The sequence below is a fragment of the Petromyzon marinus genome (assembly GCF_048934315.1).
Source record: "Petromyzon marinus isolate PM22_M1 ecotype Great Lakes invasive population chromosome 78 unlocalized genomic scaffold, UKy_Petmar_22M1.pri1.0 chr78_unloc.3, whole genome shotgun sequence".
Taxonomy (NCBI): Eukaryota; Metazoa; Chordata; class Hyperoartia; order Petromyzontiformes; family Petromyzontidae; genus Petromyzon; species Petromyzon marinus.
In genome coordinates, this window is record NW_027422627.1 from 533794 (window position 1) to 558408 (window position 24615).

General features: G+C 52.8%; 1 long non-coding RNA gene across 1 annotated transcript; it reads right to left on the bottom strand.

The window, feature by feature from the left end:
- Positions 1-2168: 2168 nt before the first annotated feature.
- LOC142908312 (uncharacterized) lies at positions 2169-22551 on the bottom strand. The gene is made up of 4 exons (XR_012931677.1): positions 22396-22551; positions 11820-12447; positions 9574-9609; positions 2169-5321 (listed from the first exon to the last, which is right to left on the bottom strand). It is a non-coding gene; the product is annotated as an uncharacterized LOC142908312 (long non-coding RNA).
- Positions 22552-24615: the final 2064 nt, after the last annotated feature.

Here is a 24615-nt window from a genome sequence, read left to right on the forward strand (position 1 = left end):
AAGGGGGACCACCAGGGCATCCTTCCACTCCTGGGGAACCCGTCCGGTGGTCCAGACTGTTGTTATGATGTCATATAGGGCAGTCTGTGCACAAACGCCACCCTCCCTCAGCTTTTCGCATGGGAGATCATCTCTGCCCGCTGCCTTTCCTGGTCTCAGACTCCGGATCGCCTTCAGTACTTCCTCAACAGATGGCACCTCAGCCAGCCACTCACAGGGGGTGACTTCTTCCAATATTTGAGGCACCGCAGCCTCAGCAGGGTCATCCCCACTTTGTGCTACGATGTTTTCCTGGCTGAGGGATTTCCCCTCCCCCAGGACCTCACAGAAATGCTCAGCAAATCTGCAAACCTGTTCTTGGGGGTCGGAGATTGGATCACCGTTTTTTCCCCTAATGATGGTAATAGGTGTGGCGCTGCAGGTTACTTTTTTGATGGAGTTAAATAGAGATTTGTGGTCGCGGGCCACTGAGGCAGACTCCATCCCCTCAGCATCCCGCGACCACCACCCATCCTTGCAGCGCCTCACGGCTCTCCGAACCTCCGAGCGAAGGCTGCGGTAAGCCTCCTCATTCTCTGACGTGGGATTCTGTAGCCGATGACAGTGGGCCTGTCGCTTTTTCTCAGCCAGCTTGAACACCTCCTCTGTCAGCCAGGGTCTCTGGGGAGGTCTGGACCGCGTACCCAAAGCAGTCAATGCAGCTGCATGAGTCACAGTCCTAAACCTCGCCCATTTACCCTCGACATCAGGAGGGGTGGGGGACGATGCCAATCCCAGCCGCAAGCGATGATGAAATTATCGCTTGCAACTTTCATCAGCTAGCTGAGACCAGGCCACTTTAGGTTGGAATGGGGTCCTGGGTGTACACCCACCACCGGAGTAGAAGAATGGCAGGCGCATCTTACAGATGACTAGTCGATGTTCAGAGGGCAGATCAGCTCCACGGTAGGTCCTGGTGTCAAGGACATGGGCTCGCATCCGCCGGTCCATCACTGTAGTCCAGCAGATGTTCTTGCTTGGACCCGGCATGCATCCATGATGTTCTGTGAATGCGCCGATACCGGAACAGCGTGTTGGTAATTACAAGCCCATGGGCTGCACAAAAATCTAGCAGCCTCCTACCGTTGTTATTGAGCTGATCTGGCCCATGCCCTCCAATCACTCCAGACCAGATGCCAGCATCATGACCAACTCGGGCATTGAAGTCACCCAACAAGATGACTCTATCCTGAGGGGCCACTTTAGCCAGCACCTGTGACAGGTCATAGAAGGCATCTGACTCATCGGCTTTGCCTGCATCCCTCCACGGATGTTCGTCTTCGGTGGGGGCATAAGTAACCACGACCACCACTCCTCGCCTCCGGTTGATGGGAAGGCGAGCCCAAAGTAGCATGGGGCTTACAGCTTCCCACACCTTACCGCCACGCTCCCACGCCCCATCATTCTTTTGTTCAAAAGAAGAGCCACACCCTGTTGTTTGGCAGTCTGCTGCCCCGAATAGAGGACTGTCCACCCCTCATGGTGGCAGGAGCCAGAACCGGTCCACTGGACCTCTTGAATGCCACAGAGATCCGGTCCAGCTCCCGACAGAGGAGGTGCAGCCTCTCCTCTGCAGTGAGCGTTCGAACATTCCACGTCGCCACCCGTAGTGGCTTTTCGTTGTTTCTGGAGGAGCCCTGAGGGTAGAGATTCAATCTCCTGGCTCCGCCAATTGGGGTTTGGCCAGGAGACGTCATAGACGCCTGTCCCCCCGGGGCCTCTGGCACAAGCTTATTAGTTACATATTTCAGTTTAACTCGTGGTTTTGTGGTAATGAATTGAAGGTGGAGGGGTTACCAGCCCCTCGCACCCGTCCAGAGCCCCTGTTTAGCCCCTGTGGTGGACACATACGCCATGAGGGGAGGAGCCAATCAAAATTGGACCTCCCCCCACAGCACTGTCCACGACAGCGTTGCCCGTCCGGCACCGCGAGGAGGTAGGGGGTTGTTTTGCCACACGGACACACACACACAGACACACACACAGACACACACACAGACACACACACACATAGACACACACACATAGACACACACACAGAAACACACACACACAGACACACACACACAGACACACACATAGACACACAGACATAGACACACACACAGACACACACATAGACACACACACACGCGTGTAATAATTTTATTCTGCAGTTCCAGGGAGGAAGATAAAGAGACAGTCAACAACCCAGGATGGATCGTAGTCAGGCCAGCCTAAATGTTTCTAACTGGCGAAGATGTTCCATTAGGGGGGTCCACGTTTCGCAAGCGTAGAGAAGGGAGGGAATGACAGTGGCCGAGAAGACCTGAAGCTTAGTGCGGAGCGACAGACCAGGTAGCTTCCACACAGCGTTACGCAACCGATGAAAAGATATTGCCGCTCGACTGATTCGGCTCGTGAAGGATGCTACTGGGCAGTTGGAGGCAGTCGCCCTCCAACAACAACGGCGGGCGGAGGAGCGACGCTCAGAACAACGAGCGGAGCGCCGGGTGGCTAAAGCACAGCAGGTTGGCACAGTAGGGGGCACAGGTGGTGCACCAGCCAGTCATCTCAGTCAGTCGACCCGTGGCACCTGGGTCTGCCCCGTGCCCTCCTGCCAGCGGGCGTTCGACACTTCACGTGGCCTTAAGGTGCACATAGCCTGGCACAAGCGTCGTGGTGACATCACCGCCACTTAGTGGCGAATGGCGGTTGTTGTTGTGTGTGTCTGTCTGTCTGTGTGTATATCTGTGTCTGTGTGTCTATGTGTGTGTGTCAATGTGTGTCTGTGTGTGTCTGTGTGTGTATATCTGGTCGATGCCCGGGTGCGGTCAAGGGATGGCTCCCTGTTGCTCAACCACGTTATGTATGCCGATGATTTGGTAATAGCTGCTCATTCAGAGGAGGAGTTGGAGACGCTGCTGCTGAGACTGGAGCGTGCCACTAAGAGGTGGGGCCTTACCATCAGCCCCACCAAAACTAAGCACCTGCCTGGGTATTTTGTACCATCGGACACTCCACCCCCACAACTCCCGATCGGTGATGGGGCAGTTGTGGAGAGTGGAGAGTTTCCCATACCTGGGCAGTGTGCTTATGACTGGCTCCAGTTTAACAGCAGAGGTCTCACTCCGAATCAGTCGAGCGGCAATATCTTTTCATCGGTTGCGTAACGCTGTGTGGAAGCTACCTGGTCTGTCGCTCCGCACTAAGCTTCAGGTCTTCTCGACCACGGTCATTCCCTCCCTTCTCTACGCTTGCGAAACGTGGACCCCCCTAATGGAACATCTTCGCCGGTTAGAAACATTTAGGCTGGCCTGCCTACGATCCATCCTGGGTTTAACCAGACTGGATTGTGTGAGGAGCTCACAAATCTTTCAAAGATCTGGGCAAGGTCCCATCGGTGAGCTCCTCCGGCGGGCAAGGCTGCGATGGCTGGGTCATGTAGCCCGCATGCCCAGCCACCGCATGCCGAAACAGCTTTTGTTCGTCCGGATCGAGGGGGCTAAGCGGGCGCGGCACGGGCTAGAAAGAGATGGAGTGACGTGGTACAGGAGGACGTGGAGCTGTGTGGACTTGCAGATGACTGGTACCAGCGGTGTCAAGATCGGCCTCTGTGGAGGAGGCTCGTGAAGGACGCTGCTACTGGGCAGTTGGAGGCAGTCGCCCTCCAACAACAACGGAGGGCGGAGGAGCGACGCTCACAACAACGAGCGGAGCGCCGGGTGGCTAAAGCACGGCAGGTTGGCACAGTAAGGGGCACAGGTGGTGCATCAGCCAGTCATCTCAGTCAGTCGACCCGTGACACCTGCTGGGTCTGCCCAGTGACCTCCTGCCAGCGGGCGTTCGACACTTCACGTGGCCTCAGGGTGCACATAGCCTGGCACAAGCGTCGTGGTGACGTCACCGCCACTTAGTGGCGAATGGCGGTTGTTGTTGTGTTGTGTCACTGTGTGTGTGTCACTGTGTGTGTGTCACTGTGTGTGTGTGTCACTGTGTGTCACTGTGTGTGTGTCACTGTTTGTGTCACTGTGTGTGTGTCACTGTGTGTCACTGTTTGTCACTATGTGTGTGTGTCACTGTGTGTGTCACTGTGTGTGTCACTGTGTGAGTGTCACTGTGTGTGTGTCACTGTGTGTGTGTCACCGTGTGTGTGTGTCACTGTGTGTCACTGTGTGAGTGTCACTGTGTGTGTGTCACTGTGTGTGTCACTGTGTGAGTGTCACTGTGTGTGTGTCACTGTGTGTGTGTCACTGTGTGTGTGTGTCACTGTGTGTGTCACTGTGTGTGTGTGTCACTGTGTGTGTGTGTGTCACTGTGTGTGTCACTGTGTGTGTGTGTAACTGTGTGTATGTCACTGTGTGTGTGTGTCACTGTGTGTGTAACTGTGTGTGTGTCACTGTGTGTGTGTGCCACTGTGTGTGTGTCACTGTGTGTGTGTCACTGTGTGTGTGTGTCACTGTGTGTGTGTCACTGTGTGTGTGTGTCACTGTGTGTGTGTCACTGTGTGTGTGTGTCACTGTGTGTGTGTCACTGTGTGTGTGTGTCACTGTGTGTGTGTCACTATGTGTGTGTCACTGTGTGTGTGTGTGTCACTGTGTGTGTCACTGTGTGTGTCACTGTGTGTGTGTCACTGTGTGTGTCACTATGTGTGTGTGTGTCACTGTGTGTGTGTCACTGTGTGTGTCACTGTGTGTGTGTCACTGTGTGTGTCACTGTGTGTGTGTGTCACTGTGTGTGTGTCACTGTGTGTGTCACTGTGTGTGTCACTGTGTGTGTGTGTCACTGTGTGTGTGTGTCACTGTGTGTGTGTCACTATGTGTGTGTGTCACTGTGTGTGTCACTGTGTGTGTCACTGTGTGTGTCACTGTGTGTGTGACTGTGTGTTTGTCACTGTGTGTGTGTGTGTGTCACTGTGTGTGTGTCACTGTGTGTGTGTGTCACTGTGTGTGTGTCACTGTGTGTGGTGATTGCGCCGCTTGCATTTGGAACTAGACGAGGCCCCGAGTTGGATTCCAGCTAGCGGCCACCATCATCACCATCATCATCACCATCACCACCACCATCAGCACCACCATCAGCACCACCACCACCACCACCGCCACCACCACCACCACCACGCAAAGTGTATCGACGCAGCAGGCGACTCCGTGGTGATGTTGGTGCTGGTGATGATGGTGATGATGATGGTGATGATGTTGGTGATGGCCGTGGTTGTGGTGGTGCTGATGGTGGTGGTGATGGGGGAGGTGTGAGGGCGTTGGTGGTGGTGGTTGTTGCTCCAGACAGGGTCACAGGATGACCTGCAACATCAACATAACAACCATCACCATCATCATCACCATCATCATCATAACAATCATCATCAACATAACAACCATCATCACCATCATCACCATCATCACCATCATCATCATAACAATCATCATCATTATAACAACCATCATCATCACCACCATCATCACCATCATCATCATTACAACAACCATCATCATCGTCATCATCACCATCATCACCACCATCATCATCACCACCATCATCAACATAACAACCATCATCATCACCATCATCATCACCATCATCATAACAATCATCAACATAACAACCATCATCATCATAATCATTATCATCATAAGAATCATCATCAACATAACAACCATCATCATCAAAACAATCATCACAAACATAACAACCATCATCACCCCCATCATCATCACCATCATCATCACCATCATCATCACCATCATCATCAACATAACAACCATCATCATCATCACCATCATCATCAACATGACAACCATCATCATCATCACCATCATCTTCACCATCACCATCATCATCATCATAACAATCATCATCATCATAACAATCATCATCAACATAACCATCATCAAAAAATCATCACAAACATAACAACCATCATCATCACCATCATCATCACCACCATCATCATCACCATCATCAACATAACAACCATCATCATCAACATCATCTTCACCATCACCATCATCACCATCATTATCACCATCATCATCATCATCACCATCATCATCATAACAATCATCATCATTATAACAACCATCATTATCACCACCATCATCACCATCATCATCATTATAACAACCATCATCATCGTCATCATCACCATCATCACCACCATCATCATCACCATCATCATCATCATCATCAAAACAATCATCACAAACATAACCATCATCATCACCATCATCATCACCATCATCATCACCATCATCATCATCACCATCATCACCACCATCATCATCACCATCATCATCAACATAACAACCATCATCATCATCACCATCAACATAACCATCATCATCATCACCATCATCTTCACCATCATCATCATAACAATCATCATCAACATAACAACCATCATCATCATCAAATCAATCATCACAAACATAACAACCATCATCACCATCATCATCATCACCATCATCACCATCATCATCACCATCATCACCCCCATCATCATCATCACCATCATCATCAACATAACAACCATTATCATCATCACCATCATCTTCACCATCATCATCATCATAACAATCATCATCAACATAACAACCATCATCAACATCATCACCATCATCATAGGTGGGTGAGGAGGTGAGTGAGTGAGTGACTGACTGAGTGACTGAGTGTCTGAATGAGTGACTGAGTGAGAGAGTGGCTGAGTGAGTGACTGAGTGAGTGAGGAGGTGAGTGACTGAGTGAGTGAGGAGGTGAGAGACTGAGTGAGTGAGGAGGTGAGTGAGTGACTGAGTGAGTGAGGAGGTGAGTGACTGAGTGAGTGACTGAGTGACTGAGTGAGTGAGGAGGTGAGTGAGTGACTGAGTGAGTGAGGAGGTGAGTGAGTGAGTGACTGAGTGAGTGAGGAGGTGAGTGAGTGACTGAGTGAGTGAGTGACTGAGTGAGTGAGGAGGTGAGTGAGTGACTGAGTGAGTGAGGAGGTGAGTGAGTGACTGAGTGAGTGAGTGACTGAGTGAGTGAGGAGGTGAGTGAGTGAGGAGGTGAGTGAGTGAGTGAGGAGGTGAGTGAGTGAGGAGGTGAGTGACTGAGTGAGTGACTGAGTGAGTGACTGAGTGAGTGAGGAGGTGAGTGAGTGAGTGACTGACTGAGTGAGTGAGGAGGTGAGTGACTGAGTGAGTGAGTGAGGAGGTGAGTGAGTGAGGAGGTGAGTGACTGAGTGAGTGAGGAGGTGAGTGAGTGAGTGAGGAGGTGAGTGACTGAGTGAGTGAGTGAGGAGGTGAGTGAGTGAGGAGGTGAGTGACTGAGTGAGTGAGGAGGTGAGTGAGTGACTGAGTGAGTGAGGAGGTGAGTGAGTGACTGAGTGAGTGAGTGACTGAGTGAGTGAGGAGGTGAGTGAGTGACTGAGTGAGTGAGGAGGTGAGTGAGTGACTGAGTGAGTGAGTGACTGAGTGAGTGAGGAGGTGAGTGAGTGAGGAGGTGAGTGAGTGAGTGAGGAGGTGAGTGAGTGAGGAGGTGAGTGACTGAGTGAGTGAGGAGGTGAGTGAGTGAGTGAGGAGGTGAGTGACTGAGTGAGTGAGGAGGTGAGTGAGTGAGGAGGTGAGTGACTGAGTGAGTGAGGAGGTGAGTGAGTGACTGAGTGAGTGAGGAGGTGAGTGACTGAGTGAGTGACTGAGTGACTGAGTGAGTGAGGAGGTGAGTGAGTGACTGAGTGAGTGAGGAGGTGAGTGAGTGACTGAGTGAGTGAGTGACTGAGTGAGTGAGGAGGTGAGTGAGTGACTGAGTGAGTGAGGAGGTGAGAGACTGAGTGAGTGAGGAGGTGAGTGAGTGACTGAGTGAGTGAGGAGGTGAGTGACTGAGTGAGTGACTGAGTGACTGAGTGAGTGAGGAGGTGAGTGAGTGACTGAGTGAGTGAGGAGGTGAGTGAGTGAGTGACTGAGTGAGTGAGGAGGTGAGTGAGTGACTGAGTGAGTGAGTGACTGAGTGAGTGAGGAGGTGAGTGAGTGACTGAGTGAGTGAGGAGGTGAGTGAGTGACTGACTGAGTGAGTGACTGAGTGAGTGAGGAGGTGAGTGAGTGAGTGACTGACTGAGTGAGTGAGGAGGTGAGTGACTGAGTGAGTGAGTGAGGAGGTGAGTGAGTGAGGAGGTGAGTGACTGAGTGAGTGAGGAGGTGAGTGAGTGAGTGAGTGAGGAGGTGAGTGACTGAGTGAGTGAGGAGGTGAGTGAGTGAGGAGGTGAGTGACTGAGTGAGTGAGGAGGTGAGTGAGTGACTGAGTGAGTGAGGAGGTGAGTGACTGAGTGAGTGACTGAGTGACTGAGTGAGTGAGGAGGTGAGTGAGTGACTGAGTGAGTGAGGAGGTGAGTGAGTGACTGAGTGAGTGAGTGACTGAGTGAGTGAGGAGGTGAGTGAGTGACTGAGTGAGTGAGGAGGTGAGTGACTGAGTGAGTGACTGAGTGACTGAGTGAGTGAGGAGGTGAGTGAGTGACTGAGTGAGTGAGGAGGTGAGTGAGTGAGTGACTGAGTGAGTGAGGAGGTGAGTGAGTGACTGAGTGAGTGAGTGACTGAGTGAGTGAGGAGGTGAGTGAGTGACTGAGTGAGTGAGGAGGTGAGTGAGTGACTGAGTGAGTGAGTGACTGAGTGAGTGAGGAGGTGAGTGAGTGAGGAGGTGAGTGAGTGAGTGAGTGAGGAGGTGAGTGAGTGAGGAGGTGAGTGACTGAGTGAGTGACTGAGTGACTGAGTGAGTGAGGAGGTGAGTGAGTGAGTGAGTGACTGACTGAGTGAGTGAGGAGGTGAGTGAGTGACTGAGTGAGTGAGTGAATGACTGAGTGAGTGAGGAGGTGAGTGACTGAGTGAGTGAGTGAGGAGGTGAGTGAGTGAGGAGGTGAGTGACTGAGTGAGTGAGGAGGTGAGTGAGTGAGTGAGGAGGTGAGTAAGTGACTTAGTGAGTGAGAAGGTGATTGAGTGAGTGAGTGACTGGGTGAAGAGGTAAGTGAGTGAGTGAGGAGGTGAGTGAGTGAGTGAGGAGGTGAGTGAGTGAGTGAGGAGGTGAGTGGCTGAGTGAGTGACTGAGTGAGTGAGTGAGGAGGTGAGTGACTGAGTGAGTGAGTGAGGAGGTGAGTGAATGACTGAGTGAGTTTGTGTGTGAGTGAGTGACTGAGTGAGTGAGAGACTGAGTGAGTGAGTGACTGACTGACTGAGTGAGTGACTGAGTGAGTGAATGAATGAGTGAGGAGGTGAGTGAATGACTGAGTGAATGAGTGAGGAGGTCAGTGAGTGGGTGAGTGAGTGACTGAGTGTGTGAGGAGGTGAATGAGTGAGGAGGTGAGTGAATGACTGAGTGAATGAGTGAGGAGGTGAGTGAATGAGTGAATGAGTGAGGAGGTAAATGAGTGAATTAGTGAATGAGTGAGGAGGTAAATGAGTGAATGAGTGAGGAGGTGAGTGAATGAGTGAATGAGTGAGGAGGTAAATGAGTGAATGAGTGAGGAGGTGAGTGAATGAGTGAATGAGTGAGGAGGTGAGTGAATGAGTGAATGAGTGAGGAGGTGTTCTTCACCATCGTCTGTCCGTCCAACGGCTGCACGCTGGAGTTCTGGAAACGACAAAGAGAGAGAAGGGGGAATGAATCACACACAGAGGAATGAATCACACACACAGAGGAATGAATCACACACAGAGGAATGAATCACACACAGAGGAATGAATCTCACACACACAGAGGAATGAATCACACACAGAGGAATGAACTTACACACAGAGGAATGAATCACACACAGAGGAATGAATCACACAGAGGAATGAATCACACACACAGAGGAATGAACTCACACACAGAGGAATGAATCACACACACAGAGGAATGAACTCACACACAGAGGAATGAATCACACACACAGAGGAATGAACCACACAGAGAGGAATGAATCACACACAGAGAGGAATGAATCACACACACAGAGGAATGAACTCACACACAGAGAGGAATGACACACACACACAGAGGAATGAATCACACACACAGAGGAATGAATCACACACAGAGGAATGAATCACACACAGAGAGAGGAATGAATCACACACAGAGAGAATGAATCACCCACAGAGGGGAATGAATCACACACACAGAGGAATGAATCACACACAGAGAGGAATGAATCACACACAGAGATGAATGAATCAAACACAGATGAATGAATCACACACAGAGGAATGAACTCACACACAGAGGAATGAATCACACACACACAGAGGAATGAACTCACACACAGAGGAATGAATCACACACAGAGAGGAATGAATCACACACAGAGAGGAATGAATCACACACACAGAGGAATGAATTTCACAGAGAGGAATGAATCACACACAGAGGAATGAATTACACAGAGAGAAATGAATCACACACAGAGGAATGAATCACACACAGAGGGAAATGAATCACACACAGAGAGGAATGAATCACACAGAGGAATGAATCACAGAGAGTGGAATGAATCACACACACAGAGGAATGAATCACACAGAGATGAATGAATCACACACACCGATGAATGAATCACACACAGAGAGGAATGAATCACACACAGAGAGGAATGAATCACACACACAGAAGAATGAATCACACAGAGGGGAATGAATCACACACAGAGAGGAATGAATCACACACAGAGAGGAATGAATCACACAGAGAGGAATGAATCACACACAGATGAATGAATCACACACAAATGGGAATGAATCACACACAGATAAGAATGAATCACACACAGAGGGGGATGAATCACATACAGAGAGGAATTAATCACACACAGAGGAATTAATCACACACACAGAGGAATGAAACACACAAAGAGAGGAACGAATCACACACAGAGAGAGAATGAACTCACACAGAGAGGAATGAATCACACATAGGAATGAATCACACACAGAGAGGAATGAATCACACACACAGAGGAATGAACTCACACAGAGGAATGAATCACACACACAGAGGAATGCATCACACACAGAGGAATGAATCACACACACATAGGAATGAATCACACACAGAGGAATGAATCACACACAGAGGAATGAATCACACACAGAGGAATGAATCACGCACAGAGGAATGAACTCACACAGTGGAATGAACTCACACAGAGAGAGAATGAACTCACACAGAGGAATGAATCACACACAGAGTGAGGAATGAACTCACACACAGAGTGAGGAATGAACTCACACACACAGACACACACTAACACACACACACACATAGACACACACACATAGACACACTCACACAGACACACAATCACACATAGACACACACATAGACACACAGACACACATAGACACAGACACACACATAGACATAGACACACACAGACACACACACACACATAGACACAGACACACACAGACACACACACACTCACACACACACAGACACACAATCACACATAGACACACACATAGACACACACACACAGACACACACACTCACAGACACACACACACAGACACACACACTCACAGACACACACACACAGACACACACACAGTGACACACACAGACACACACACAAAGCAAAGACACGCACACACAGACACACAAAGACACACTGAGACACACACACAGACACACAGAGACACACACACACAGACACACACACAGACACACACACATAGACACACACACAGACACACACACACACATAGACACACACACACACATAGACACACAGACACACACTCACATAGACACACAAAGACACAGACACACACAGAGACACAGACAGACAGACAACCACTCACCGCTGTCTAGAGACAAGATGTCGTCACCATCGCTGTGTCCGTGTCTCTGCTGTCCGAGTGAGATTTGTCCCGGCCGGTGTCTTTGTCTGCTGCCTCCCTCCGTCGGGACAACCGCCTGCCCCGTCTTCAGCTTGACAACATTCCCCATATACGGATTCCTGGTATCCGGATTCCCGATATCCGGATTCCCGATTCCCGGATTCCCGACATCTGGATTCCCCATATCCAGATTCCCGGTATCCAGATTCCCGGTATCCGGATTCCCAATTCCCGGATTCCCAGTATCTGGATTCACGATATCCAGATTTCCGATTTCCGGATTCCCGATATCCGGATTCCCGGTATCCGGATTCCCGATTCCCGGATTCCCGATATCCGGACTCCCAGTATCTGGATTCCCGATATCCGAATTACCGATATCCGGATTTCCGATATCCGGATTCCCAATTCCTGGATTCCCGATATCCGGACTCCCAGTATCTGGATTCCCGATATCCGGATTCACGATATCCGGATTCCTGATATCTGGACTCCCCATAACCGGAATCCCGATATCCGGCTTCTTGATGTCCGGATTGCCATGTGCACTGGACGGGACCGGGGCTGGGAGTCGAGTTTCAACTCGATCCTGACAGACACAGACACACAGATAGACACACACATAGACACACACGTACATAGACACACACACAGATAGACACACACACATAGACACACACATAGATAGACACACACACATAGACACACACATAGACACACACACATAGACACACACATTGATAGACACACACACATAGACACAAACATAGACACACACACACAGACACACACATAGACACAGACACACATAAACACACACACATAGACACACACATAGACACACACACATAGACACACACACGTAGACACACACATAGACACACACATAGACACACACATAGACACAAACACAGACACACACATAGACACACACATAGACACACACACATAGACACACACATAGACACACAGATAGACACACACATAGACACACACATAGACACACACAGAGACACACACAGAGAGACACACACACGTAGACACACACATAGACACACATAGACACACAAAGATAGACACACACACATAGACACACACATACACACACACAGACACACATAGACACACACAGATAGACACACACATAGACACACACATAGACACACATAGACACACACAGATAGACACACACACATAGACACACACATAGACACACACACATAGACACACACGTAGACACACACACATAGACACACACATAGACACACATAGACACAAACGTAGATACACACACATAGACACACACATAGACATACACACATAGACACACACAAAAACACACACATAGACACACACATAGACACAGACACACATAGACACACACAGATAGACACACACAGATAGACACACACAAATAAACACACACATAGACACACACATATACACACATAGACACACATAGACACACACATAGATACACACAGATAGACACACACACAGACACACACATAGACACACGTAGACACACACACATAGACACACACATAGACACACACATAGACACACACACATAGACACACACACATAGACACACACACAGACACACACACATAGACACACACATAGACAAACAACAACAACAACCGCCATTCGCCACTAAGTGGCGGTGACGTCACCACGACGCTTGTGCCAGGCTATGTGCACCCTGAGGCCACGTGAAGTGTCGAACGCCCGCTGGCAGGAGGTCACGGGGCAGACCCAGGTGCCACAGGTCGACTGACTGAGATGACTGGCTGATGCACCACCTGTGCCCCCTACTGTGCCAACCTGCTGTGCTTTAGCCACCCGGCGCTCCGCTCGCTGTTGTGAGCGTCGCTCCTCCGCCCTCCGTTGTTGTTGGAGGGCGACTGCCTCCAACTGCCCAGTAGCATCCTTCACGAGCCTCCTCCACAGAGGCCGATCTTGACACCGCTGGTACCAGTCATCGGCAAGTCCACTCAGCTCCACGTCCTCCTGTACCACATCACTCCATCTCTTCTCTAGCCCGTGCCGCGCCCGCTTAGCCCCCTCAATCCGGCCAAACAAAAGCTGTTTCGGCATGCGGTGGCTGGGCATGCGGGCTACATGACCCAGCCATCGCAGCCTTGCCTGCCGGAGGAGCTCACCGATGGGACCCTGCCCAGATCTTTCAAGGATTTGTGAGCTCCTCACACAATCCAGTCTGGTCAAACCCAGGATGGATCGTAGGCAGGCCAGCCTAAATGTTTCTAACCGGCGAAGATGTTCCATTAGGGGGGTCCACGTTTCGCAAGCGTAGAGAAGGGAGGGAATGACCGTGGCCGAGAAGACCTGAAGCTTAGTGCGGAGCGACAGACCAGGTAGCTTCCACACAGCGTTACGCAACCGATGAAAAGATATTGCCGCTCGACTGATTCGGAGTGAGACCTCTGCTGTTAAACTGGAGCCAGTCATAAGCACACTGCCCAGGTATGGGAAACTCTCCACTCTCTCCACAACTGCCCCATCACCGATTGGGAGTTGTGGGGGTGGAGTGTCCGATGGTACAAAATACCCAGGCAGATGCTTAGTTTTGGTGGGGCTGATGGTAAGGCCCCACCTCTTAGTGGCACGCTCCAGTCTCAGCAGCAGCGTCTCCAACTCCTCCTCTGACTGAGCAGCTATTACCAAGTCATCAGCATACATAACGTGGTTGAGCAATAGGGAGCCATCCCTTGACCGCACCCGGGCATCGATTAGCCTCCCATTATATCTGTACCATATGGAGATTCCCCCGGTACAGCTATTGAAGGCTTCACGAACTACGTGGTCAAAATAGATGTTAAATAATGTGGGAGCCAGAGGACATCCCTGTCGCACCCCAAGGTGTACAGGGAATGGCTCTGACTCCCGGCCACGTAGTTTTACCCGGGCCCGCTCACCATCATGAAGGTCCTTAATGATCGTGAGCAGAGGGTCAGGTACTCCAAAAGCACGAAGAACGACCCAGAGCCCAGGCCTACTGATGGTATCATAGGCCTTGACCAGACAGACACAAAACAAAAGACAAAGATCCCCCGTATAGCCTCAACAGACTGTAGGGGCAAGTGCTGTTAGCGAGCACCTAGACACACACACATAGACACACACATAGACACACACATAGACACACAGATAGACACACACATAGACACACACAGATAGACACACACACATATACACACACATAGACACACACAGATTGACACACACACATAGACACACACAGATAGACACACACACATAGACACACACACAGACACACACATAGACACACACCTTCCCCGTGTCTCTCTCCCCGTGTATCTCTCCCCGTGTCTCTCTCCCCGTGTCTCTCTCTCCCCGTGTCTCTCTCTCCACGTGTCTCTCTCCCCGTGTCTCTCTCTCCCCGTGTCTCTCTCTCCCCGTGTCTCTCTCTCCCCGTGTCTCTCTCCCTGTGTCTCTCTCTCCCCGTGTCTCTCTCCCCGTGTCTCTCTCTCCCCGTGTCTCTCTCCCCGTGTCTCTCTCTCCCCGTGTCTCTCTCCCCGTGTCTCTCTCCCCGTGTCTCTCTCTCCCCGTGTCTCTCTCCCCGTGTCTCTCTTTCCACGTGTCTCTCTCCCCGTGTCTCTCTCCCTGTGTCTCTCTCTCCCCGTGTCTCTCTCCCCGTGTCTCTCTCTGCCCGTGTCTCTCTCCCCGTGTCTCTCTTTCCCCGTGTCTCTCTCTCCCCGTGTCTCTCTCTCCCCGTGTCTCTATCTCCCCGTGTCTCTCTCCCCGTGTCTCTCTCCCCGTGTCTCTCTCCCCTTGTCTCTCTCTCCCCGTGTCTCTCTCTCCCCGTGTCTCTCTCCCCATGTCTCTCTCCCCGTGTCTCTCTCTCTCCCCGTGTCTCTCTCTCCCCGTGTCTCTCTGCGCCGTGTCTCTCTCTCTCTCTCTCTCACCGTGTCTCTCTCTCCCCGTGTCTCTCTCTCTCCCCGTGTCTCTCTCCCCGTGTCTCTCTCCCCGTGTCTCTCTCTCCCTGTGTCTCTCTCTCCCCGTGTCTCTCTCTCGCCCTGTCTCTCTCTCCCCGTGTCTCTCTCTCCCCGTGTCTCTTTCCCCGTGTCTCTCTCCCCGTGTCTCTCTATCCCCGTGTCTCTCTCTCTCCCGTGTCTCTCTCTCTCCCCGTGTCTCTCTCTCTCCCCGTGTCTCTCTCTCCCCGTGTCTCTCTCTCCCCGTGTCTCTCTTTCTCCCCGTGTCTCTCTCTCTCCCCGTATCTCTCTGTCTCCCCGTGTCTCTCTCTCTACCCGTGTTTCTCTCTCCCCGTGTCTCTCTCTCCCCGTGTCTCTCTCTCTCTCCCCGTGTTTATCTCTCCCCGTGTCTCTCTCTGTCTCCCCGTGTCTCTCTCTCCCCGCGTCTCTATCTCCCCGTGTCTCTCTCCCCGTGTCTCTCTCTCCCCGTGTCTCTCTCCCCGTGTCTCTCTCCCCGTGTCTCTCTCTCCCTGTGTCTCTCTCCCCGTGTCTCTCTCCCCGTGTCTCTCTCTCTCTCCCCGTGTCTCTCTCTCCCCGTGTCTCTCTCCCCGTGTCTCTCTCTCCCCGTGTCTCTCTCCCCGTGTCTCTCTCCCCGTATCTCTCTCTCCCCGTGTCTCTCTCCCCGTGTCTCTCTCCCCACGTCTCTCTCTCACTGTGTCTCTCTCCCCGTATCTCTCTCCCCGTGTCTCTCTCCCCGTGTCTCTCTCCCCACGTCTCTCTCTCACCGTGTCTCTCTCCCCCCGTGTCTCTCTCCCCGTGTCTCTCTCCCCGCGTCTCTCTCTCCCCGTGTCTCTCTCCCCGTGTCTCTCTCCCCGTGTCTCTCTCTCTCCGTGTCTCTCTCTCCCCGTGTCTCTCTCCCCGTGTCTCTCTCCCCGTGTCTCTCTCTCCCCGTGTCTCTCTCCCCGTGTCTCTCTCCCCGTGTCTCTCTCTCTCCGTGTCTCTCTCTCCCCGTGTCTCTCTCTCTCCCTGTGTCTCTCTCTCTCCCCGTGTCTCTCTCTCCCCGTGTCTCTCTCTCCCCGTGTCTCTCTCCCCGTGTCTCTCTCTCCCCGTGTCTCTCTCGCCGTGTCTCTCTCCCCGTGTCTCTCTATCCCCGTGTCTCTCTCCCCGTGTCTCTCTCTCCCCGTGTATCTCTCTCTCCCCGTGTCTCTCTCCCCGTGTCTCTCTCCCCGTATCTCTCTCTCCCTGTGTCTCTCTCCCCGTGTCTCTCTCCCCGTGTCTCTCCCTCTCCCCGTGTCTCTCTCTCCCCGTGTCTCTCTCTCTCCCCGTGTCTCTCTCTCCCCGTGTCTCTCTCCCCGTGTCTCTCTCCCCGTGTCTCTCTCCCCGTGTCTCTCTCTCCCCGTGTCTCTCTCTCTCCGTGTCTCTCTCTCCCCGTGTCTCTCTCTCTCCCTGTGTCTCTCTCTCCCCGTGTCTCTCTCTCCCTGTGTCTCTCTCTCTCCCCGTGTCTCTCTCTCCCCGTGTCTCTCTCCCCGTGTCTCTCTCCCCGTGTCTCTCTCTCCCCGTGTCTCTCTCTCTCTCTGTGTCTCTCTCTCCCCGTGTCTCTCTCTCTCCCTGTGTCTCTCTCTCCCCGTGTCTCTCTCTCCCCGTGTCTCTCTCTCTCCGTGTCTCTCTCCCCGTGTCTCTCTCTCTCCGTGTCTCTCTCTCCCCGTGTCTCTCTCTCTCCCCGTGTCTCTCTCTCCCCGTGTCTCTCTCTCCCCGTGTCTCTCTCTCCCCGTGTCTCTCTCTCCCCGTGTCTCTCTCTCCCCGTGTCTCTCTCCCCGTGTCTCTCTCTCCCCGTGTCTCTCTCCCCGTGTCTCTCTCCCCGTGTCTCTCTATCCCCGTGTCTCTCTCCCCGTGTCTCTCTCTCCCCGTGTCTCTCTCTCCCCGTGTCTCTCTCCCCGCGTCTCTCTCTCCCCGTGTCTCTCTCCGCCCGTGTCTCTCTCCCCGTGTCTCTCTCCCCGCGTCTCTCTCTTCCCGTGTCTCTCTCCCCGTGTCTCTCTCTCTCCCCGTGTCTCTCCGCCCGTGTCTCTCTCCCCGTGTCTCTCTCCCCGCGTCTCTCTCTCCCCGTGTCTCTCTCCCCGTGTCTCTCTCTCTCCCCGTGTCTCTCTCCCCGTGTCTCTCTCTCCCCGTGTCTCTCTCCCCGTGTCTCTCTCTCCCCGTGTCTCTCTCTCCCCGTGTCTCTCTCTCCCCGTGTCTCTCTCCCCGTGTCTCTCTCTCTCACTGTGTCTCTCTCTCTCCCCGTGTCTCTTTCTCTCCCCGTGTCTCTCTCTCAGTGTCTCTCTCCCCGTGTCTCTCTCCCCGTGTCTCTCTCCCCGTGTCTCTATCTCCCCGTGTCTCTCTCTCTCCCCGTGTCTCTATCTCCCCATGTCTCTCTCCCCGTGTCTCTCTCCCCGTGTCTCTCTCCCCTTGTCTCTCTCTCCCCGTGTCTCTCTCCCCGTGTCTCTCTCCCCGTGTCTCTCTCCCCGTGTCTCTCTCTCTCCCCGTGTCTCTCTCCCCGTGTCTCTCTCTCCCCGTGTCTCTCTCTCCCCGTGTCTCTCTCCCCGTGTCTCTCTCTCCCCGTGTCTCTCTCCCCGTGTCTCTCTCTCCCCGTGTCTCTCTCTCCCCGTGTCTCTCTCTCCCCGTGTCTCTCTCTCTCCGTGTCTCTCTCCCCGTGTCTCTCTCTCCGTGTCTCTCTCACCCGTGTCTCTCTCTCCCCGTGTCTCTCTCTCTCTCCCCGTGTCTCTCTCTCTCCCCGTGTCTCTCTCCCCGTGTCTCTCTCTCCCCGTGTCTCTCTCGCCGTGTCTCTCTCTCTCCCCGTGTCTCTCTCCCCGTGTCTCTCTCCCCGTGTCTCTCTCTCTCCCTGTGTCTCTCTCCCCATGTCTCTCTCTCCCTGTGTCTCTCTCCCCGTGTCTCTCTCCCCGTGTCTCTCTCTCCTCGTGTCTCTCTCTCCCCGTGTCTCTCTCCCCGTGTCTCTCTCTCCCCGTGTCTCTCTCCCCGTGTCTCTCTCTCCCCGTGTCTCTCTCCCCGTGTCTCTCTCTCCCCGTGTCTCTCTCTCCCCGTGTCTCTCTCTCCCCATGTCTCTCTCCCCGTGTCTCTCTCCCCGTGTCTCTCTCCCCATGTCTCTCTCTCCCCGTGTGTCTCTCCCCGTGTCTCTCCCCGTGTCTCTCTCCCCGTGTCTCTCTCTCCCCGTGTCTCTCTCCCCGTGTCTCTTTCTCCCCGTATCTCTCTCTCCCCGTGTATCTCTCTCTCCCCGTGTCTCTCTCCCCGTGTCTCTCTCCCCGTATCTCTCTCTCCCTGTGTCTCTCTCCCCGTGTCTCTCTCCCCGTGTCTCTCTCTCTCCCCGTGTCTCTCTCTCCCCGTGTCTCTCTCTCTCCCCGTGTATCTCTCTCTCCCCGTGTCTCTCTCCCCATGTCTCTCTCCCCGTATCTCTCTCTCCCTGTGTCTCTCTCCCCGTGTCTCTCTCCCTGTGTCTCTCTCTCTCCCCGTGTCTCACTCTCCCCGTGTCTCTCTCTCTCCCCGTGTCTCTCTCTCCCCGTGTCTCCCTCCCCGTGTCTCTCTCTCTCCCCGTGTCTCTCTCTCCCCGTGTCTCTCTCCCCATGTCTCTCTCTCCTCGTGTCTCTCTCTCTCCCCGTGTCTCTCTCTCCCCCCGTGTCTGTCTCTCCCCGTGTCTCCCTCCCCGTGTCTCTCTCCCCGTGTCTCTCTTTCCCCGTGTCTCTCTCTCCCCGTGTCTCTCTCACTCCCCGTGTCACTCTCTCCCCGTGTCTCTCTCCCCGTGTCTCTCTCCCCATGTCTCTCTCTCCCCGTGTCTCCCTCTCTCCCCGTGTCTCTCTCCCCATGTCTTTCTCTCCCCGTGTCTCTCTCCCCGTGTCTGTCTCCCCGTGTATCTATCCCCGTGTCTCTCTCCCCATGTCTCTCTCTCTCCCCGTGTCTCTCTCCCCGTGTCTCTCTCTCCCCGTGTATCCCTCTCTCCCCGTGTCTCTCTCCCCATGTCTTTCTCTCCCCGTGTCTCTCTCCCCATGTCTGTCTCCCCGTGTATCTATCCCCGTGTCTCTCTCCCCGTGTCTCTCTCCCCGTGTCTCTCTCTCCCCGTGTCTCTCTCTCCCCGTGTCTCTCTCCCCGTGTCTCTCTCCCTGCGTCTCTCTCTCTCCCCGTGTCTCTCTCCCCGTGTCTCTCTCTCCCCATGTCTCTCTCCCCGTGTCTCTCTCCCCGTGTATCTATCCCCGTGTCTCTCTCCCCGTGTCTCTCTCTCCCCGTGTCTCTCTCCTCGTGTCTCTCTCCCCGTGTCTCTCTCTCCTCGTGTCTCTCTCCCCGTGTCTCTCTCTCCTCGTGTCTCTCTCCCCGTGTCTCTCTCCCCTTGTCTCTCTCTCCCCGTGTCTCTCTCCCCGTGTCTCTCTATCCCCGTGTCTCTCTCCCCGTGTCTCTCTCTCTCCCCGTCTCTCTCTCCCCCCGTGTCTCTCTCTCTCCAAGTGTCTCTCTCTCTCTCTCCCCGTGTCTCTCTCTCTCCCCGTGTCTCTCTCCCCGTGTCTCTCTCCCCGTGTCTCTCTCTTCCCGTGTCTCTCTCCCCGTGTCTCTCTCTCCCCGTGTCTCTCTCCCCGTGTTTCTCTCTCCCCGTGTCTCTCTCTCCCCGTGTCTCTCTCTCCCCGTGTCTCTCTCCCCGTGTCTCTCTCTCTCACTGTGTCTCTCTCTCTCCCCGTGTCTCTCTCTCCCTGTGTCTCTCTCTCAGTGTCTCTCTCCCCGTATCTCTCTCCCCGTGTCTCTCTCCCCGTGTCTCTATCTCCCCGTGTCTCTCTCTCTCCCCGTGTCTCTATCTCCCCGTGTCTCTCTCCCCGTGTCTCTCTCCCCATGTCTCTCTCCCCGTGTCTCTCTCCCCTTGTCTCTCTCTCCCCGTGTCTCTCTCCCCGTGTCTCTCTCCCCGTGTCTCTCTCTCTCCCCGTGTCTCTCTCCCCGTGTCTCTCTCTCCCCGTGTCTCTCTCTCCCCGTGTCTCTCTCCCCGTGTCTCTCTCTCCCCGTGTCTCTCTCCCCGTGTCTCTCTCTCTCCCCGTGTCTCTCTCCTCGTGTCTCTCTCCCGTGTCTCTCTCTCTCCCTGTGTCTCTCTCCCCATGTCTCTCTCTCCCTGTGTCTCTCTCCCCGTGTCTCTCTCCCCGTGTCTCTCTCTCCCCGTGTCTCTCTCCCCGTGTCTCTCTCTCCCCGTGTCTCTCTCCCCGTGTCTCTCTCTCCCCGTGTCTCTCTCTCCCCGTGTCTCTCTCTCCCCGTGTCTCTCTCCCCGTGTCTCTCTCCCCGTGTCTCTCTCTCCCCGTGTCTCTCTCCCCGTGTCTCTCTCCCCGTGTCTCTCTCTCCCCGTGTGTCTCTCCCCGTGTCTCTCCCCGTGTCTCTCTCCCCGTGTCTCTCTCTCCCCGTGTCTCTCTCCCCGTGTCTCTTTCTCCCCGTGTCTCTCTCTCCCCGTGTCTCTCTCCCCGTGTCTCTCTCTCCCCGTGTCTCTCTCTCCCCGTGTTTCTCCCCGTGTCTCTCTCCCCGTGTCTCTCTCTCCCCGTGTCTCTCTCCCCGTGTCTCTCTCTCCCCGTGTCTCTCTCCCCGTGTCTCTCTCCCCGTGTCTCTCTCTCCCCGTGTCTCTCTCCCCGTGTCTCTCTCACCGTGTCTCTCTCTCCCCGTGTCTCTCTCCCCGTGTCTCTCCCCGTGTCTCTCTCCCCGTGTCTCTCTCTTCCCGTGTCTCTCTCCCCGTGTCTCTCTCTTCCCGTGTCTCTCTCCCCGTGTCTCTCTCTCCCTGTGTCTCTCTCCCCGTGTCTCTCTCTCCCCGTGTCTCTCTCCCCGTGTCTCTCTCTCCCCGTGTCTCTCTCTCCCCGTGTCTCTCCCCGTGTCTCTCTCCCCGTGTCTCTCTCTCCCCGTGTCTCTCTCCCCATGTCTCTCTCTCCCCATGTCTCTCTCTCCCCATGTCTCTCTCCCCGTGTCTCTCTCCCCGTGTCTCTCTCTCCCCGTGTCTCTCTCCCCGTGTCTCTCTCACCGTGTCTTTCTCTCCCCGTGTCTCTCTCCCCGTGTTAATCCCCGTGTCTCTCTCCCCGTGTCTCTCTCTCCCCGTGTCTCTCTCCCCGTGTCTCTCTCTCCCCGTGTCTCTCTCTCCCCGTGTCTCTCTCCCCGTGTCTCTCTCTTCCCTTGTCTCTCTCCCCGTGTCTCTCTCTTCCCGTGTCTCTCTCTCTCTCCGTGTCTCTCTCTCCCCGTGTCTCTCTCCCCGTGTCTCTCCCCGTGTCTCTCCCCGTGTCTCTCTCCCCGTGTCTCTCTCCCCGTGTTTCTCTCCCCGTGTCTCTCTCTTCCTGTGTCTCTCCCCGTGTCTCTCTCTTCCCGTGTCTCTCTCCCCGTGTCTCTCCCCGTGTCTCTCTCCCCGTGTCTCTCTCCCCGTGTCTCTCTCCCCGTGTCTCTCTCTTCCCGTGTCTCTCTCCCCGTGTCTCTCTCTTCCCGTGTCTCTCTCTCTCCCCGTGTCTCTCTCCCCGTGTCTCTCTCTCCCCGTGTCTCTCTCCCCATGTCTCTCTCCCCATGTCTCTCTCCCCGTGTCTCTCTCTTCCCGTGTCTCTCACCATCTCCAGCTGTGAGATTCGGTCCGTCAGGTTTCTCGCCAAATCCATGAACGAGGCGTTCACCGTCAAAATAAGACTTTCCTGTTCACATGAACACACACACACATACACATGAACACTCACATACACACATACACATGAGCACACATACACACATACACATGGACACTCACATACACACATAGACATGAACACACATACACATACACATGAACACTCACACCTACACATGAACACCTACACATACACATGAACACACATACACACGAACACTCATACATACACATGAACACATATATGCACATGAACACACATACACACATGAACACTCACACATACACATGAACACTCACACATAGACATGAACGGACAAACACATGAACACTCACACATACACATGAACACTCACACATACACATGAATACTAACACCTACACATGAACACCTACACATACACATGAACACACATACACATGAACACTCATACATACACATGAACACATATATATACACATGAACACACATACACACATGAACACTCACACATAAACATGAACACTCACACATACACATGAGCACTCACGCATACACAGGAACATACACACAAACACATGACACACTCACACATACACACGAACACCCACACATACACATGAACACACACACACATGAACATTCACACATACACGTGAACGCTCACATATACACATGAACACCCACACATACACATGAACTCACACATACACATGAACGCTCACATATACACATGAACACCCACACATACACATGAACACACACACATGAACACACGCGCACATGAACACACGCACATGAACACACACACATGAAAACACACACATGAACACACACATGATCACACACATGAACACACACACATGAACATACACATGAACACACACACATGAGCACACACACATGAACACACACACATGAACACACACATGAACACACACACATGAACACACACACATGAACACGCATACATGAACACACACATGAACACACACACATGAACACACACATGAACACACACATGAACACACACACATGAACACACACACATGAACACACACATGAACACACACACATGAACACACACACACACATGAACACACACATGAACACACACACATGAACACACACATGAACACACACATGAACACACACATGAACACACACACACATGAACACAGACACATGAACACACACATGAACACACACATGAACACACACACATGAACACACACATGAACACACACACAGACACACACATGAACACACACACATGAACACACACACATGAACACACACATGAACACACACAGACACACAGATTAACACACACACACGAACACACACACATGAACACACACATGAACAAACACACATGAACACACACATGAACACACACAGACACACACATTAACACACACACACATGAACACGCACACACACATGAACACACACATGAACACACACATGAACACACACATGAACACACATGAACACACACGCATGAACACACACACATGAACACACACATGAACACACACACATGAACACACACATGAACACACACATGAACACACACACATGACCACACACACATGAACACACATGTGAACACACACACATGAACACACACACATGAACACACACACATGAACACACACACACATGAACACACACACATGAACACACACACATGAACACACACACATGAACACACACATGAACACACACACATGAACACACATGAAAACACACATGAAAACACAAATGAACACACACACATGAACACACACACACATGAACATACACACATGAACACACACACATGAACACACACATGAACACACACAGACACACACATTAACACACACACACACACACATGAACACACACATGAACACACACATGAACGCACACATGAACACACACATGAACACACACACATGAACACACACACATAAACACACACACATGAACACACACACATGAACACACACATGAACACACACACACATGAACACACACACATGAACACACACACATGAACACACATGAGCACACACATGAACACACACACATGAACACACACATGAACACACACACACATGAACACACACATGAACACACACACGAACACACACACATGAACACACACACATGAACACACACACATGAACACACACACAC